The sequence below is a fragment of the Miniopterus natalensis genome, chromosome 9, assembly GCF_054644295.1.
Source record: "Miniopterus natalensis isolate mMinNat1 chromosome 9, mMinNat1.hap1, whole genome shotgun sequence".
NCBI classification, from domain to species: domain Eukaryota; kingdom Metazoa; phylum Chordata; class Mammalia; order Chiroptera; family Miniopteridae; genus Miniopterus; species Miniopterus natalensis.
The window spans coordinates 5,482,590-5,499,090 of NC_142089.1; the positions used below are offsets into that span (position 1 = coordinate 5,482,590).

At 44.5% G+C, this 16,501-nt stretch overlaps 1 protein-coding gene across 1 annotated transcript in view; it reads right to left on the reverse strand.

The window, feature by feature from the left end:
- The window catches only part of PEX14 (peroxisomal biogenesis factor 14), a 126,674-nt gene that overhangs the window by 55,806 nt on the left and 54,367 nt on the right, over positions 1-16,501 (reverse strand). The window lies entirely within an intron of this gene.

Sequence of the window (16,501 nt, forward strand, 5' to 3'; positions counted from 1 at the left end):
CATGTCCCCAGGGCTGGAATGAAGCAAGTTCTACTGTTATGATGCAACACCTGGCCACAGGTGAGGCCTGGACTCCTCTGGAAACCTAATGAATGGCAACAGCAGCTTGTGTTCACCTTGACAGCACACAGGTGCTGGTAAATGTCGACCTCCGGGGTATTGGTAAACATGGGTCTCTGGCCCTTCGCCCTCATGGGTGCGGGCACACGGGCACGCACACTTCCACACCTAGCTGGCTCTGCTCCTGCACCTCAAAAACAAATTATTTAACCACTCTCATCCCTGAGGATCAGAGCTTTAATTTCAGACACCCAGCTCCCCAGCTTGTCTCACACGGTGGAACATTCTGATAGGTTAAATGCAGCCATTTAATTGCTGTAATAAGAGTGCTTTGGGGGTTTCCCTTAAACATTGATTTTCCCCCTCTCATTTTACACGGAAAGCCATTTTTAACATATTTTTCTCTGTGATTTTTCCCATCCTCCCCGCGCTATGTACGGAGGGGAGGAGGAATAGACAGGCGCTCTAAGTCAACGCCTTGAAGAGCTAGTTCAGGAGTGAATGGGTAACAATACCAAACATCCAAACCATTCATTGAAAATCTTTTTAATATTTTAAATTTTTAAATTAAAAAAAGGCAGAAGGGAGAGGTGAAAGCCACCGAAGTAGACTACGACAGTGACGTATAGGGCAGGAATGGTCAATGAGACTGCATAGGTGCACAAGGTACACTAGGTAGACCTGGTGTAGGTTATGGGGGGAGGGGCGTCCCTGGTTTTACTGAGGGGACAGGCGGGGTGAGTTCCAAGATGCTCAGCATGTGCTCTAATGCTGCCCCAAGTTGAACAAGGAAGTTGTTTTCCATAGAAAGGCTGGACAAAAGCCAACTGAGCAAGACACCTATAGAGAAGAAACTTGCTTGCAGATATACTTTTAAAAAACAACTATACAATCTCTACGCTTTTCAAAACCGCAGATCATAATTCACTGTCAAAACAAGTCCACTTGTGCCCCAGGCACGGTACCAGACGAGCTGAGGTGTCTTGAGGCTGCAGTCCTGTGAGACCAGCTCAAGAGGAAGGGCTTGCAGAAGGGAAATGCTCTTCCCCAACCCTCCTGCAGGTGACCTGGAATCAGTCTCAGGACAGTCACCCACGGCCCGTTGCTCTGGAATCTCCCAGGAAGACGTTAAATTACTAACCAGGTCCTTCTTAACATCACTCCCATTGGAACTTCTGACCTAGGCGCTGCCTCAGTTCCAGGATAGTTTTTACCCCCGAACTCATCGATTTATCAGAGAAGGCCCTCTGCCACTCAAAAACCAAGGCACATGCAAGGTCAGGTCATTGTCACCATCATGTCACTCAGTATGCAGGGAGGCCTGACACTGGTGGAGACCATGTTCAGCAAGGCCGGCTGTCATGAGAAGACGGTGGAAATACACACAAGCAGGACCTAAACTTTCAAACCCAGGGAAGAGCAAATAAGGAGTGGATGACAGGGGTGGGAAAGAAGCATCTGGAAGACACGTTCTCAGTGGCAGGTGGGGGTCACAGCCCACCGTGATCGTAGTCCAATGCAGTGGGAGCCTCTTCTTGGCAGGAGAGGCAGGCTTCCTTGGGAGCAGGGGCTGGCTTCCCATTGGGAAGCCATTTCCAGATGAAACAGCACTGACTTCAGAAATGCCGCCTTTCCTTTCTTCAGAGCACCTCAAATCTCAGTGGAACCACTTAAGGGAGTCTGTGTGAGAGCATGCCTAACAGTCACCCTGTGGAAGCAACTCTGAGAGCCAGGGGACCTGCGCTGCACATCTGGATGTCTAAGGGGGAGAGGGCCTGGCCGTGGAGTCGTGAACTGCATGATCGCTAGCCACGGCACAGTATAGGGCCCCCGGGGAGTCCCCTCTAGGCCTTCTCCTTCCCTCGCACTGTCTTTGACTCCTGGCCCACACTCTCTCCACTCTGGCTTTCCTCCATGCCAGCTCCCTAGGCCACACACCTGGACAGTAAGCCCGGGCCCCTCCCTCTGTTCATTCCTTACATCCATTCATCCACCAATTCCCAGGCTCCATTGCCTCACTCTCCCTAAGCCACCCTCTCCATCCCCACAACTGCCCTTGTTCATCCATCATTTCTCACCTGAATCACTGCTGGGAACTGCCTTCCCTACCTTCAGAGAAAGCTTCCTGAAATATAAATATGATACACTACAACTCTACATAAAACTCTTCAATGGCTTCCCCCCACCCACATAACAAAACCCAAACCTGTGAGTAAAACACATCTAAGGCCTGACGTCCACCCACCTCTCCAACTGATCAGCCTGTTTCCTGAGTCTCTCAGGACCATTCCTTGCCTTGGATATTATGTTCCCGCCCCATCCCTGCAGGGGATAGTCACCACTGCTTAGCAAACCCTAAATACAACTAACCCTCTTGTAGGGCCCCTATATAGGTAACCTCCTCTATGACTCCTTTTTAAAATAATCCTTCCCCACTAGTCCTCCTCACCCACCACAAAACTGACCCCTTTCTCCTCTGGGCCTCTACCTGTATACTTGTCATAGCACCTGTAATGTTTTATCACCCCTACGACACCTGCTTACATATCGTGAAACCCCACTAGACTGCTAACATTAAATCTCATGTTTGTATTTTCAGTGCTCAGCACAAATATCGGGATATGAAAGAAATGCACGATTAATAAATGGTTAGTGAATGATTGGAAGGATGGATGATTTTTCCACTGTATCATACCGCCTCTATGTGCAAAATTGTCTGGAAACTAGCAAATTATACAAACAGATAATAGACATATGAAAAAGAGCAACAAACTCTGCAAATGACTCCAAAAAGCAGATAATTTTAAAACTTTTATGTTCTGTGTAAATATGCATTAGAACTTCATGATTACATTTTTGTTAAGACTAACATTCAAATCATTGTGCATCCCTGGCCCCACACAGGTTGGAAAGGGAGCAGAGCTACAGAGAATCAAAGGAAAACCGGTTTAAGATTAAGCTTTGGAGCCCGGCTGGCGTGGCTCAGCGGTTGAGCATTGACCTAGGATCCAGGCGATCGGAGTTTGATTCCCTGTCAGGGCACATGCCCAGGTTGTGGGCTCGATCCCCCAGTTGGGGGCATGCAGGAGGCGGCCGATCAATGACTCTCTCATCACTGATGTTTCTCTCTCTCTCTCCCTCTCCTTTCCTCTCTCTGAAATCAATAAAGACATATTTTTTTAAAAAAGATTAAACTTTGGTGGTGAATATTCACAAGTGAATAGCTGAGAGCTAACTGAACCTGTGTACTCTTGGTTTAAACAAATAACTACCATTTCCTCAAAACAAACAGAGTGATTATGGTAAGCCCAGGTTAGCTTTCAGCAGTATTCACGATATACATTAACTGCCCTGGAACCACCTCGAGATAATCTCAGAGCTGGTCTGTGCTGCTGGGCAGGGCTTCCTAATGCACCAGCCTCCAGTATTCTGTGTAATGACATCCGAGCTGATGGAGGTGAGCTCTGCTCCGTGGAGGTTCGACTCCTGAGAGTGGATCTTAAAGGTGAGGCACAGCAGCTCAGGAGAAAGTCGATTTAATTTGTTTAATATCATAAAAAGGGACATTTCCACATGGACAGCAAGGACATGAATATCATGTGTGTATGGCAGAATTATAAACGCATTTTTGGCGAAATTCAATAAAGCTGATTCTACTGCATAAGGTCAGCAATTTACTATAAAAAATGATATGATTGCAATTTTTAATATAACCCATGTATTTGCTGCAAGATGCTCCAGAAGATTGTGTAATGTAGCCATTCGACCTCTCCACCGGAGCAGAGATCACCTTATTTACCCTTTCCTGTCCTGATAAAACCCTCCATAGGGAACAACAAAGTCAACAGCACTTACCAGCAGAGCCATCCTCTGCGAGTCCAAGCCTCCCTCTCCACCAACCTGAGAAAAGACTCTCTGGGTCAGAGCCCTCATGGAAGGCAGCAAGAGAATCTCCAGAACTAAATAAAACTAAAATTAATTCATCTTCTATTCCTGATAATAGAAATGTATGTGGAAAAGCGTGGATGGAGTAGCCTCCATGGTCATCCTAGGCTTCAATTCTAATAATGGGATTCTTCAAGGAGAGAGCCCTAATCCACAGGAGCAGACAATGCCTGAAATTCAACAACTCAATGCTGACGGGGACCTGCTCCTCAAATTCAGTGGACTTCCGTAATTCTCCATGCTCACGTGCACATTTTTTGAGGAAATAACTTGGGTTACCATGAAGATCAAATGAGCAAATGTATGTGCGAATGCTTTTAAACTATAAAGCAAAATACATATGCCAGCAGTTATTCTTACATCTGTATCCAATCATCTTGGGCTTGCTTGTAAATTACAGTAACTGTATTACTGTGGTTTCCACCATCTCATCACCCAGTCTGCTGAGGGCATGGACATCTGCGTCCCCACCACACTCAGCACAGTGCTCAGCAGACAGCAGACCAGGAGTGCTTGGTGAACAGAGCTGAACCTGGCCACTGGATATGACAAATTCTAGATTAGGGGACATAAAACTCACTACAACTTTTATTTTCAGTGGCGTCTCCAGATGGAAGCTGGTATGATGTCCCTCCTATTTTCACTGACGACTCCAGTCCCACCATGGGGTCCTGGATCCCATCAAGCCCTTTTCCCGCCTCGGAGTCTCTGAGCTGGCTGTCCCTCTGCCCATGCTCCTGTTCTCTGTGTTCTGGTTTCAGCAACCCTCCCAATGCAAACCTTCCCCACCCTCTGGCCCCCTTGCCCTCCCAATATTCTCTATCATAGCACTTTAACTATAACAATTTTGCACATTTCACATTTCTGGGGGAGGCTCTGTCTACTCCAAAGTACTGTCTCTTTTATTTAACATATATTCTCAGTCCCAGGGCCAGCCCAGTGCCTTGTGAAAAATAGGCACTGAATAAATACTTAATGACCTGATAAATGAATAGTAAAAATCATTCAAAATCAAGCAGTAAGATCTTCAAACAACAGTGCTATTTTCTATTATTTCTAATTTAGTACTTTGTCTCCTCTTTTCAGGACTGCTTAAAGGAGTCTTTGATTGAAAAAAATGTAAGTAAATATCAGAAATGGACTCAAAAGAGGTCATCATGAAGCTCCATATTTACTCTCTCTCAATTACATTCTGTACAAATTAGCTCTGTTTGTAAGCGAAACCGATTTTTCTAACTGCCTCTTCTTCAAACTCAACCTGTGTTCTTTGGGCCAAGACCCCCAATTTTGCAATTAGAATAATTTAATTGACAATTCTGCTTGTGGCTCACAAAGCAGGAGAGGGTATGGCCCTGTACTTCAGCTTCGCAGGTGTACCTCTGTCAGTGGTAAAATATTTCTCTTGTTTAAGAGTACAGATCCAGCTGGAAGCCAAAACAAAGTGGGAGAGAGCCCCACTCCCATGCACTTTAGGTTTCACTGAAAAGATGACATTTATATGGCTGTGATATTTAATTTATCACAGAGGGTCATGATGTTTTCCCCCTGAAATGCCATGATAGGGTAAACTTCAACTTTATGAATGAAAGCCTTTGCAACCATTTAACTGAAAATCTACACAAAATTTAAAGACCACCATATTTACTTACTAAAGACAATCTACTCAACAACCTAATTACAGAAAGACTACTGTAAAGGGCTTTAAAACTAAAAAGGAATAATTAACAGTGAGAGACGAGAGCATTCCCAAGTCCTCTGTCTGATGAAAGGGGTTAATTCTGGGAGGATTAGCTTCTACCAGAACGTTTTAGAAACGAAACACGGGTCTGTTTCAAGTTGGAAGGAAAATCAGCAGTGTTGTTCAAGTCGCAGCACAATTTAAATATAAGTCTGCACACCCCATCACTCTATTTACTCAGGACCTTTAGTGAGCTACCTCTAGTTACCTCAAAAAATGCAGATGACAAAGCTTTTGACTGATCAACCTAGCATGCCAATGGTGAAAAGTAAATTTAAAATAAAAGCACACTAACTTACGCTTTACGAATACAGACACTCCAATACACACACACACACACACACTCGGCAGTGGTAGCAGATAAATTCATTTTTATAAGGCATAGGCTCAAAAAAAAATGTTAATATAACAATGGATTGGTAAATGAGTGCTATGTAATATTTTAAAGTCTTTCTAATTATAGTCCAATCAACATAAAATATTTTCCAGTAGAGACTGCCTTATGTTGCAGCGTATGTTAAGTTTCAGAAATCCCTGCTTCCACATTTTCCAACAGTTCCCATAAACCCACATATCATGCAGTCCCTCTGGTGAAAACTCCCTACCCTGCCCTAACAGATAAATCTCATTAGAAGAACTCCCAGACTAAGTGAGGCCAGAAAGGAGTGACAAGTATTCTTAAAACCATCTCAGAAAGGCAGTGGCGATACAGAACACATCAATATTTATCTCTTGGACAAACCAGAGATACATCACTACAGCTTCTGTTAACAATTTAAGGCCCAGCTCTTCTCAAAAACAACAAAAATAGTTGACTAAGAAGTCTCCTTCCCTCATATATACACACAATTTGCAGTGTTGAATGGAATACTTTAGATTTACAATAAACCACTGCCACCTGCTTACAGACTAAAACATGAACCATCTTTTGGCAGACATCTTTTATTAGCATGCTTTGGAGCAAAATGAATGCTCCCTTTATCTTGTGGGTTATCTAAATGGCTGAAAAATCCCAAGTTAAGCCTTCAGTAAGAAAGAGGCTTGTGCCCAGCCAGCGTGGCTCAGTGGTTGGGCATTGACCTCTAATCCAGGAGATCGAGGTTCGAGTCCTGGTTGGGGCACATGCCCGGGTTGCGGGCTCGGTCCCTGGAAGGAGGTGTGCAGGAGGGAGCAATCAGTGACTCTTATCATTGATGTTTCTCTCTCTCTGTTCCTCTCTCTGAAATCAATAAAAAATATTTAAAAAAAAAAAAAAAAAAAAAGGCTTGTGATATAAATGGGCCTGTACTGTTTGGGGGCAAATTTGTGAATCTTTTTCCTTCTACGATTCCTCTGCTAGCGCTCAGCATCCATCCCCACCTCCTTCTGGGGTGCCTGCCTGTATCAAAGAGGTTGCAACACCCAAAGCTACCCTTCCCAGACTCCCTGGCAGCTGAGTCCTGAATGGGAATTCAAAGCACTCACAGGTGATCTGGGAAGTGGAAGGAGGCAGAAGACCTGGAAACGCTGATTGCTGCAAACATCAGCAGACATAGCAGATAACTTCATTTTTATAGGGCATAGGCTCAAAAAAATGTTAATTTAACAATGGATTGGTAAATTGATTGGCAGCAGGAGGGAAACACTGAGGTTTCCCATTGTAGTGTCCAGTCTCTGCAGAGGTAGAAGCTGAGTTCATACTCCAATGTCCTGCCACTGTTTTCACAGACGTCAGGACATTGCAGTGGTGACTTCCTGATCCCTAGACCATAGCTACCTATGAGGTTGTGCTCTTGAACTCAAAAGTCCCAGTGGTAGCCTCCTGATCCCCCAATTTCCTGAATGAGGGAAACAGAGAGAGCAGTTCTCCTGGGAAGTTACCCTTCAATGTTCCTGGAGGTCTCACCTTGAGTCCATTTCTCTGACCCTGTCAATAGTGAGCAAGCTCCTAACTGCCTGTATTAGATCCCTCTCTGCTCAAAATTCGTAGAGATTCCTACTGCATGAATCTTTTTTAACAATAAGTTTATCTTTTTAACATAACATTACAGAAAACTCAGTAGAGCCTATTAAGAATATACCTTCTAAGAGGAAATACAGTACGATCATTGTCACTGTCAATGAAGCCTTTACTTTAGTGCCAGGCACTCCGCTAAGCACTTGTCACATGATTCTCATCTATTTCATTCTTACAAGAACTTTGCGCAGTAAATACTATCATTAAGCCCATTTTACAGATAAAGAAACTATGGCACAGGGAGGTTAAGAATTGTATCGAGAGCCACTCAGGTAGGTGGTGGGAAGCTGGGATCTGAACCAGGCTGCCTATGCCCTAGTCCCTCCCAGCTGAAGTATTCCAAATGTGAACAGCTGTTCTGTCACTCTTAGGAATGCTTCCAAAGCCATGTGGTTTTACTACTGGAAACAAATTACAAACATGACACCTGCCCCAGCCTATTCTCCCAGCTCAAAGGCTGGTGCACGCACACACCACTGGGAGAACACAAAACGGCACATCCACTTTCAAAGGTGGTTTGGAAGCTTCTTCAGAGTTAAACACACACCTACCATATGACCCAGACATCCCACCCCATGAGAAAAAGAATTATATGGCCCTGCAAAGATTTATTCACAAATATTCATAGTAACTTTATTTAACAGCTAAAATAACCCTCACAGGTTATTAGTTACAAATAACTAATGTATCCAAACAATGGAACACTATGCAGCAATAAAAAGGAATGGACCACTGATGTATCTAACCATGCAGACGAAATCTGAGTGAAGAAAGCCAGAACAATAAAAGGGAACATACTACACTATACAATTCCCTTCATATAAAACTCTAGAAAAGGCGAACTAATCCACAGTGAAAAGCAGAGCAGTCCCTGCCTGGGTCCAGGGTGTGCTGGGGGAGGCAGAAGGGAGGAATTACAAGGGGAATGAGGAAACATCTGGGAGTGATCAGTGAGTTAGTTATCTTGCTTGCAGTGATGGTTTCACAGGTATTTTTCAAAATTCACAAAATTTTTTAAATTGCACAAATTAAATATGTATAGTTTACTTTAAGTCAATTATACCTCAATAAAGTTGTTTAACACAATGGAACAGCCCTGAGAGTCATCTTCAGTCCTGTCTCCCTCACCTTCACATCCAATCTACTATTGAGCATGGCACCCTCTGTCTTCTAGAGTTCTGCGGTTCGCCCTTCCTTTCCAGAAAGTATGCGACAATACAGCTCAGAAGACTGGTCCTAGTTCTGATACTGCATTTATTTGCAATAGTTAACCTTTCTGACCCTCCGTTTCCTCATCTGCAAAATGGGAGATTCATTAAATCATATATTCATTCAACACATATTTAGGAGCCTGTCTACTACAAAGATTATAGTGAAGAAAACTTTAACTAATGCATTTGTTATATAGGCCATAAAAGTCCCTACATAAATATATTATCATTTCTATTTCCATTTCTACTGCCACCTTCCCAGTCCATATCCTGCACACCTGACAACGGACTCAGTAGGACCTTCTTTGTAGCTGGTTTTATTATTGTCGAGCAATTCAGTTCAATTTAGGCTGGTGAACTTTCTCAGGTGGAGTTTTCACACTATCAACTGGTTCAAAAGCACTGTCGCCTGGTATTTATAATACTGAGTTGAAATACTGGCTCCTCCCTTACTGCCCATCTCACCAATCTCAATTCCCTTCCTCCGTGCAGACCCCTTGGACCAACCAGCTAATTGCACACATCTACACACGAGCCTCCCTCACTAACTATGCCCCTCCCACTCTTGTCTGACCATCTACGCCCACTGCCTCCCTCAATGTCTAGGTCAAAACTGAGCTGAGTTGATCTAAGCAACTTAGGAAAAGTGTTTTCACTGGATACCATAAGACTAAAGACCAAAAAAATGTGTATAAACGCTGCACTCTACCTGGTAAAGGTATACAGGTTAGAAAACCTGACACTACATGATACTGGAGTTGAACAGATACCTAAATCGTAGACTTAAGAAAAACCAAGCTCCTTTTGAAACTGTTCTGGTGTCTTCTAATTCCAGTCGTGCATTCATTCACTCCCTCCTTCACTAGTCTCCAGCTGAGGCTGGCTAAACCGGGTGCTGAGGATGCCAGAAAGAATGAGACATGGTCACTGGCCTCGAGATGCTCACAGTCTAGTGAGCTTTATACTCTGGTCTCTCCCTTGTCTGACTTTGCTGACTTCTAGCTGACATACTGCTATATTTCATGGATACACATGGATCTAGGTGATAAGCACTTGGCATCCATTTCCACTCCTCCTGATGAGCCTCTTATACAAGACAGGTACTCCACTTTTCTTTCATGAGGTGTCTGATGTAATAATATTCTGCATACAGTAGGCACTAAATAAAGGCTGACCACCTAACCGATGGCCTAGGACCTATAAAACGTCCAAGGACAAAGAAAGCTGAGCTGCATACTTCATCTGAAAAACGATAACCCTCAAGTTTCTGAAGCTTTCCACTTATTTAAATGTTTATTTTAAATCAAAAATTAAATTTATGAGCCCATATCCCTTCAGAAACAGGCAAAAAGAATTCTTCTAGAAAGAAAGCATTTTTCAAGTAACCAATGACCAGAATGTCCTCTCAGAATCCAAATCTGTGCTAAGTGTTAATAATAAATCGCTATGCTGGTGTGTGTTTTTTGTCTTATTAATGTCTTTCTACCTAGAAAAGAGTTTTATATTCTCTTTGGGGGAACATAATCTCATAAAATTTTAAGCAAGAAAAATATACCCTAGCCTCCCCATATACAAAATGCTTTTATTTCAGCGCAGTGTCGAACTAACAGGCATCGAACAGTATCCACACAAGAACATTCACTGAGGCACTGACAATAAAACAGCAAAACACAAGAATCAACCTATATGTTCACTACTTCGGGACTGGTTAAAAAAAACTGCGAGACGTGTACAGTGGAATACTACGCAGCCACTGGGAAGGAGGAAGCAAACCTGTATATACGGACGTGGAAGGGCTACCAAGATATTATGTCAATTGTAATGGTAAAGTGTAAAACCTGTTGCAACCACTGTACTTAAAAAGTGTTCGTGTTTCTGTGGGGGAGTAATAGATAGTAACATGCTTTCATATGGGTACATTATCATTGGAATGATACGTAAGAAACTGTTAATAGCATCCTCTGGGGGAAAGAATGGGGGGCAGGAGCGAGAGACAGGAGGAAGACTTATTTTTCACTGTATATCCTTCTTTACTATTTTGAATTTTTGAAGTCACATACATATCTTAATCTTTCAAAAAGTTAAAAGAAAAACTTTAATACAGTAGCACTCCCCACCCCATCCACGGTTTCAATTTCTGCAGTTTTGATTAACCATGGTCAACCACAGTCTAGAAACAGTAAACAGAAGATTCTAGAGCCATAGCCAGTGTGGCTCAGTTGGTTGGGCATCATCCCAGGCACCAAAAGGTCACCAGTTCAATTCCCAGTCAGAGCACATGCCTGGGTTGCAGGCTCGATCCCTGCTAGGGGGCATGTAGGAGGCAGCCAATCGATGTTTCTTTCTCACTCTTCCTTTCTCTCTCTCTAAAATCAATAAAAACATATTTTTAAAAAGAAAAACAAAATTCCAGAAATAAGCACTTCATAAGTTTTAAATTACACACCCTTCTGAGTAGCAGGATGAAATCTCGAGCCCTTCCACTCCATCTGGCTGGAAAGGCGAATCACCCTTCTGTCCACTGTATCCACGCTGTATACACTCACCCGTCAGTCACTACTCACCCTCTCAGTCATCAGCTCAACCGTCCCGGTGTCGCAGTGCTTACGTTGCAGTGACCCTTATTTTACCTAATAGTAAAAGCACAGGAACAGTAACACTGGCCACTCAGATATGCCAGAGAAGCCATAAAGTGCTTCCTGCAAGTGAAAAGGTGTGTCTGACAGGAAAAAACATAGTCTATACAGGGTTCTGTACTATCCACAGTTCCAGGCAACCGCTGGGGTCTTGGAACTTACCCACCGCAGATAAGGGGGGACTAATGCACATGACAATGTCACTTTTCTTTGTAGTATTGTTGCAGTACACAAGTTTAAGAAAAGAAGAATCCTTTTCAGGGAAAACTCTCAAAGCAACTGGTTAAATCCAGAGAGCTGTGTTATTTCCCCCCAAGCTCTGCCACTGTCCTGCTCCCATTATAGGGTGAAGTGCAGGAACCTACTTGACTCAGCCTGCTTTGGGGAGGTGCTGTCAGCTCCCCTCTGAATGGAGAAGCCATGCATCCCTATTTCCACAGCGTTCAGCTGGTCTAGCTACTATAGCTCTTACCCTAGATGCTGAGGAAAAGCTGTGGAGTTCAAGACAAGTTTGGATAACAAGGGGAACAGGAAAATTGATGGGGGGAACACCAGTCAGTGTGATGAATGCGCTGGTCCAGAACAGCAGGTGATGGATATGCAGATGCAAGACTGGCAGGGAAGGAAGATGGTCCGTTCACAACAGATGGATGGAGATGCTCAATCATCCTTAGGAATGAGCACGTGGCTGCCACACACAGCCCTGCCTGCTTGGCACCAGCGGCCCCCCACTCACCTGCAGGGCACAGCCTCCCACCCCTGGAGGCTCTCTGCTCCGGACCCACACCAGGGCAGGGCAGGGCCGGGCCGGGAGACAGCAGCAGGCAGCGTGTGAGGAAGATGCCACTCAAATGCAGGCTGGACTCTCTGGGACGGACTCTTCCTCCAGCTTCCAAAAGCATACCCATTTCGTCTCTCTGGTGGCTCTCACTCCTGAGTAAGGCTGTACTGCTGGGGTGACCTGTTTGCCCAGGGCTGAGGAGCTGCCCAGGACATAATTCCAGGGCTAAAATTGGGGCACTCCTGGGCAAACCAGAACCAATGGTCACCCTACTTATGGGCCATTGTCCTCTCCTTGTTTTCTCCCTCTCCATGGTCAGTGAGAGAGAAACTATTCAGTTCAAGCTCATGGCTGAGTAGAACTCCTCGGGTAGGGCACTCGTTTCCTCCAGTCATCCGAGACTAACAGAGAAGTAAAACAACACAAGAGAAATCATCCTACCCTTGTCTTTTCTCAGAACGAGACCATCTTTTTAAAATGTCCGTGATATGCAGGGCTCAATTACTCCAGCAGTATGGGAATGAATGTAAGCCTTTTGTTTGTTTGTCTGTTTAATGAATGTAAGACTTGATGCTGCCATCCAAGTCTCGTTAACAAAGAATCAGAGGGGCCAGGCCACCCCTCGCAGGGCCAATGCTATTCGTTCCAGCTCAGCCACAGGAGTTCCTGAAGGCGAAGGAACGGCCACGATCAAGCGCGGGTGGTAGCTGGCAAGATCCCCGTCCCCTTCCCCACCCCTCCAAGCTATCTGCTGGACCCAAGCTCCAGAAAAAACAGCGTTAAAACAAGACTTCTGGTTTCTCTAAGACACATTAAAGAATTAATTGCTGAAAGAGAAAATTAATTTTAGAAACACATGAGGTTACTTTTTTTTCCTGGAGATGGGGGAGGAAACGCAGTTATTTTCGTTTTCATCCTGGGGGCACAAGCTGGGAGCTGTCCAGTCGATAACCTGGCCATCAGAACAAGGTTTGTAATTAAAAGGTCAGTGACCTGGAAAGCCAGGGCCCCACTCCCAGAGCTTCTCAGTAATGACGGAGCTATTAAATTAAGACTGTTATGAAATCAATGCTAAAAAAGCTTTCATGGTAACGAGATTCCATTCAAGGACATGCAAACTACCTCATGAAATGGACGTAAATGATAAAAAAGAAAAGTAATAAAAGAGAGTTAAATTGAAACCTGTGTAAGAATTTACTTCCCCTTAAAATACCCCAATGAGAGAAGCCCTTCACCTCTACCCCACTCCCAAGGTTGAGACCATCAGGTTTCTCCCTCAAGTTCACTTCCAGCAAGGAGGCAGTTTTGCGACGGGGGTTCCACTTCCAGCGTAAGAGGAGATGTTTCGCCATTTAGAATGAGGAAGTGTAGCTGTGTGCTGTTTGGTTTTCCTCCCCACCCCCAGACCACTTCTTAGATGAGGAGGAATACTGCCTTGGACTTACACACTCAAGAGGGCGCAGTAAGTACAAGCATCAGTCAACACCACCGGCCCCACTATGCAGGATTCTACAGAAAATCATGGAGCAAGCTAACAGAAAGCCCCATGCGCCTCCCACCCCATCTACCCTTCAACTCCCTTCCCCCTCGAGCAGGCATTACTTTTCCCCACCTTACGCTCAGCCTGCCAAACATGTTTGGAAGCAGATTGCCTCCTACATTTTGTGGTTGGATAAAGTGTCAGACCAACATAAGCCTATTGACAACAATGACCAAGCCTCTAACTTTCTGCACTGATGCGACTGCTGTTTGTAAGCTGGACTGCAGCCTGATTCAAGCCCGAATCTGATGCCTGTCTGGTCAGAAGTGCTGCGTTACATAGGCCAGCTCTGGGCAGGCTTAAACCCCACGCACGGTCCACTTCCCTTCACATGGGGCTGACTCTGCAGTTGATGTGTCATCTGCAGAATCGAGTGGTTGGGGGGGAAAATCATTTATTCTAATACTCTGAAGGTGAACAGCTGCTTTTCTCTTTCATCCAAAAAAATCCCGATAAAAGAAATGTTGTAAATTACACAAAATGGCAGTACAAACTTCAAAGAAAATGATAAATGATTCTAATAACTTCATGTTTCTCATTAATGACTCCATATTCAGACTTTAAAGCATCCGAAAAAGATCTCCGAAAAACAAAAATAAAAAAACACAAACACAAAAGACCTTTGCAAACCATAGTCTTCCATCCTGATGCCACTCTCCACTAGCCCCCACCACCTCTCCAGCCCCCAAAATCAGAGCGCACACATCTAAACTGTCAGTAACAGAGGCAGGAAGCAGCCCCTGCTCCGGGCTGCGGTTTCACAATAAAACAAACTCAGCTGATGTGCTAAAGTTACCCTCATTTTCCACTGAACTGACATGCACTACAGGGACCTCAATTTCTATATTAAATATTAAATAATATTAAAAGAAAAACAAAATTGGATTTGCCTTTTCAGGAAAGAGATGTTTATTAAAAAAAAGAAAGTCAAGATTATAATTCAAGGCAGTGCTCCACTGCAATTCCCCGAAGTGACATTTGCTAGGAAAAGCCAAGACTACAGAGCTGCGAGCTCGCCCAACACCAGCACTCCCCACCCACCACTGCAATGAGTCCTTCGGGGAGACACCAATGGTGAGAGTACCAGAACCTTGCCCCCCCCCCCCCCCCCCCCCCGCCTCCAAGACAGCCTCCCCATTCCCAAAGTACAAGTCTCCTTCCTTCTCAGTTTCTGTTAGGGACAGAGTACATGTTCGCTGCTTTGCAAAAGCCCCTCCTCCCTCATCCTATCAGAGATGGTACCAAGCTGTGCTGATCGCATCCCCTCACCCTGGGAACAACTGGAAATTTAAAAAAGGAAGTTTAAATCCACGAAGGGGCTCTTTTTGCCCAGGCGCTGATCAAACCTCAGCATTCTCTGCAAAGGTCCCGCCAGAACTTACCCTACTGTGATCACCTCAAAAATGGGTAATTATTGACTAAAGGAGCATTTTCGAAGATAATGGAGGTATGTGATTAAGTCTGGAAGAAGGGTAGGGTGCCGCTCAAGGTTCCTGGCTGCCTAAAATTCTAAAAACACTAACACACGTGAAGGGTCGAGAAGGAATTAAGCCCACTGTCAACAAATACTCATTTCCTTCAGGTCTTTGCTCACATGCCACCCTCTGGGTGAGATATGCTCTAATCACCTGGTATAAAAGTGCGATCCATGCCCACACCACACCGCAGTACTCAACCCACGTGCCAAGGTACTTGCCATTTCACATGCCACATGCTTTGTTTTTTCATTTACTTGTCCGCCTTCCCAGTCAGAACTGAAGCTCTGAGAGGGCAGAAATTTTGTCTGCTCCCGACTAAAGCAGAGCATGGTGCAGGATAAACACTCCTTCTTAAAGGAATTAATTTATCAGTTGTGTTTTCTTTTAAAAAGGAGCAACAAATAACAATTGTACAAAACAGTTTCCTCGCTACAGTGATTATTAGCCAACTAACTCAAAAGAAGTATTATTTGGTCCATAGTTTCTCTCTCTCTCTTTTTTTCTCTCCCTCTCCCAGTCAGGGATTTATTAAAATTAAACAGATTAGATGGAGCTCCTGATACTAAAACTGCTCAGCAAAGCCTGCGGTGGGGAAGTGCCGGGCAAACACCAGAGACATTTGTCTCTAAATTGCTCTAAATACCCTCTGCAAATGAAATTCTAACCCAGCTGCGTTTGAGAGAAAATGAGGAATAACTGGTCATTGTCAGTGGAAGAGAAGATCAGGCAGTTATAATATTGCACAATATACTGGGGCGAAGGATCTCTCGGCAACCATAGATTTTGTCTCAGGTTACCCCGGGTAATCAACACAGCTTTTAGGCTCAGCTTTCCCCAGCTTCAATGCTTTGATGAGAGAGCTGAAATCCCCAAGCTTTTATGATTAATTACTCCCCATAGGTACACATATTTCAAGGAAAAACTCTTTTATGGCATGATGGTTGCGGAGTGGAGAGGCCAGCCAACGCACTCCAAATTTTAATAATCTCCTACTGATGGGGGGCGAGCAGGATGCTGCCAGCAGGCACACAGCGCCCCTCTCCAGCTCGGTCCCAGGGACCGGCTCAAGGCAGCCTCTGAATAGCTGCCTGTGAATGAAATGTTTGGGCGTTTGCC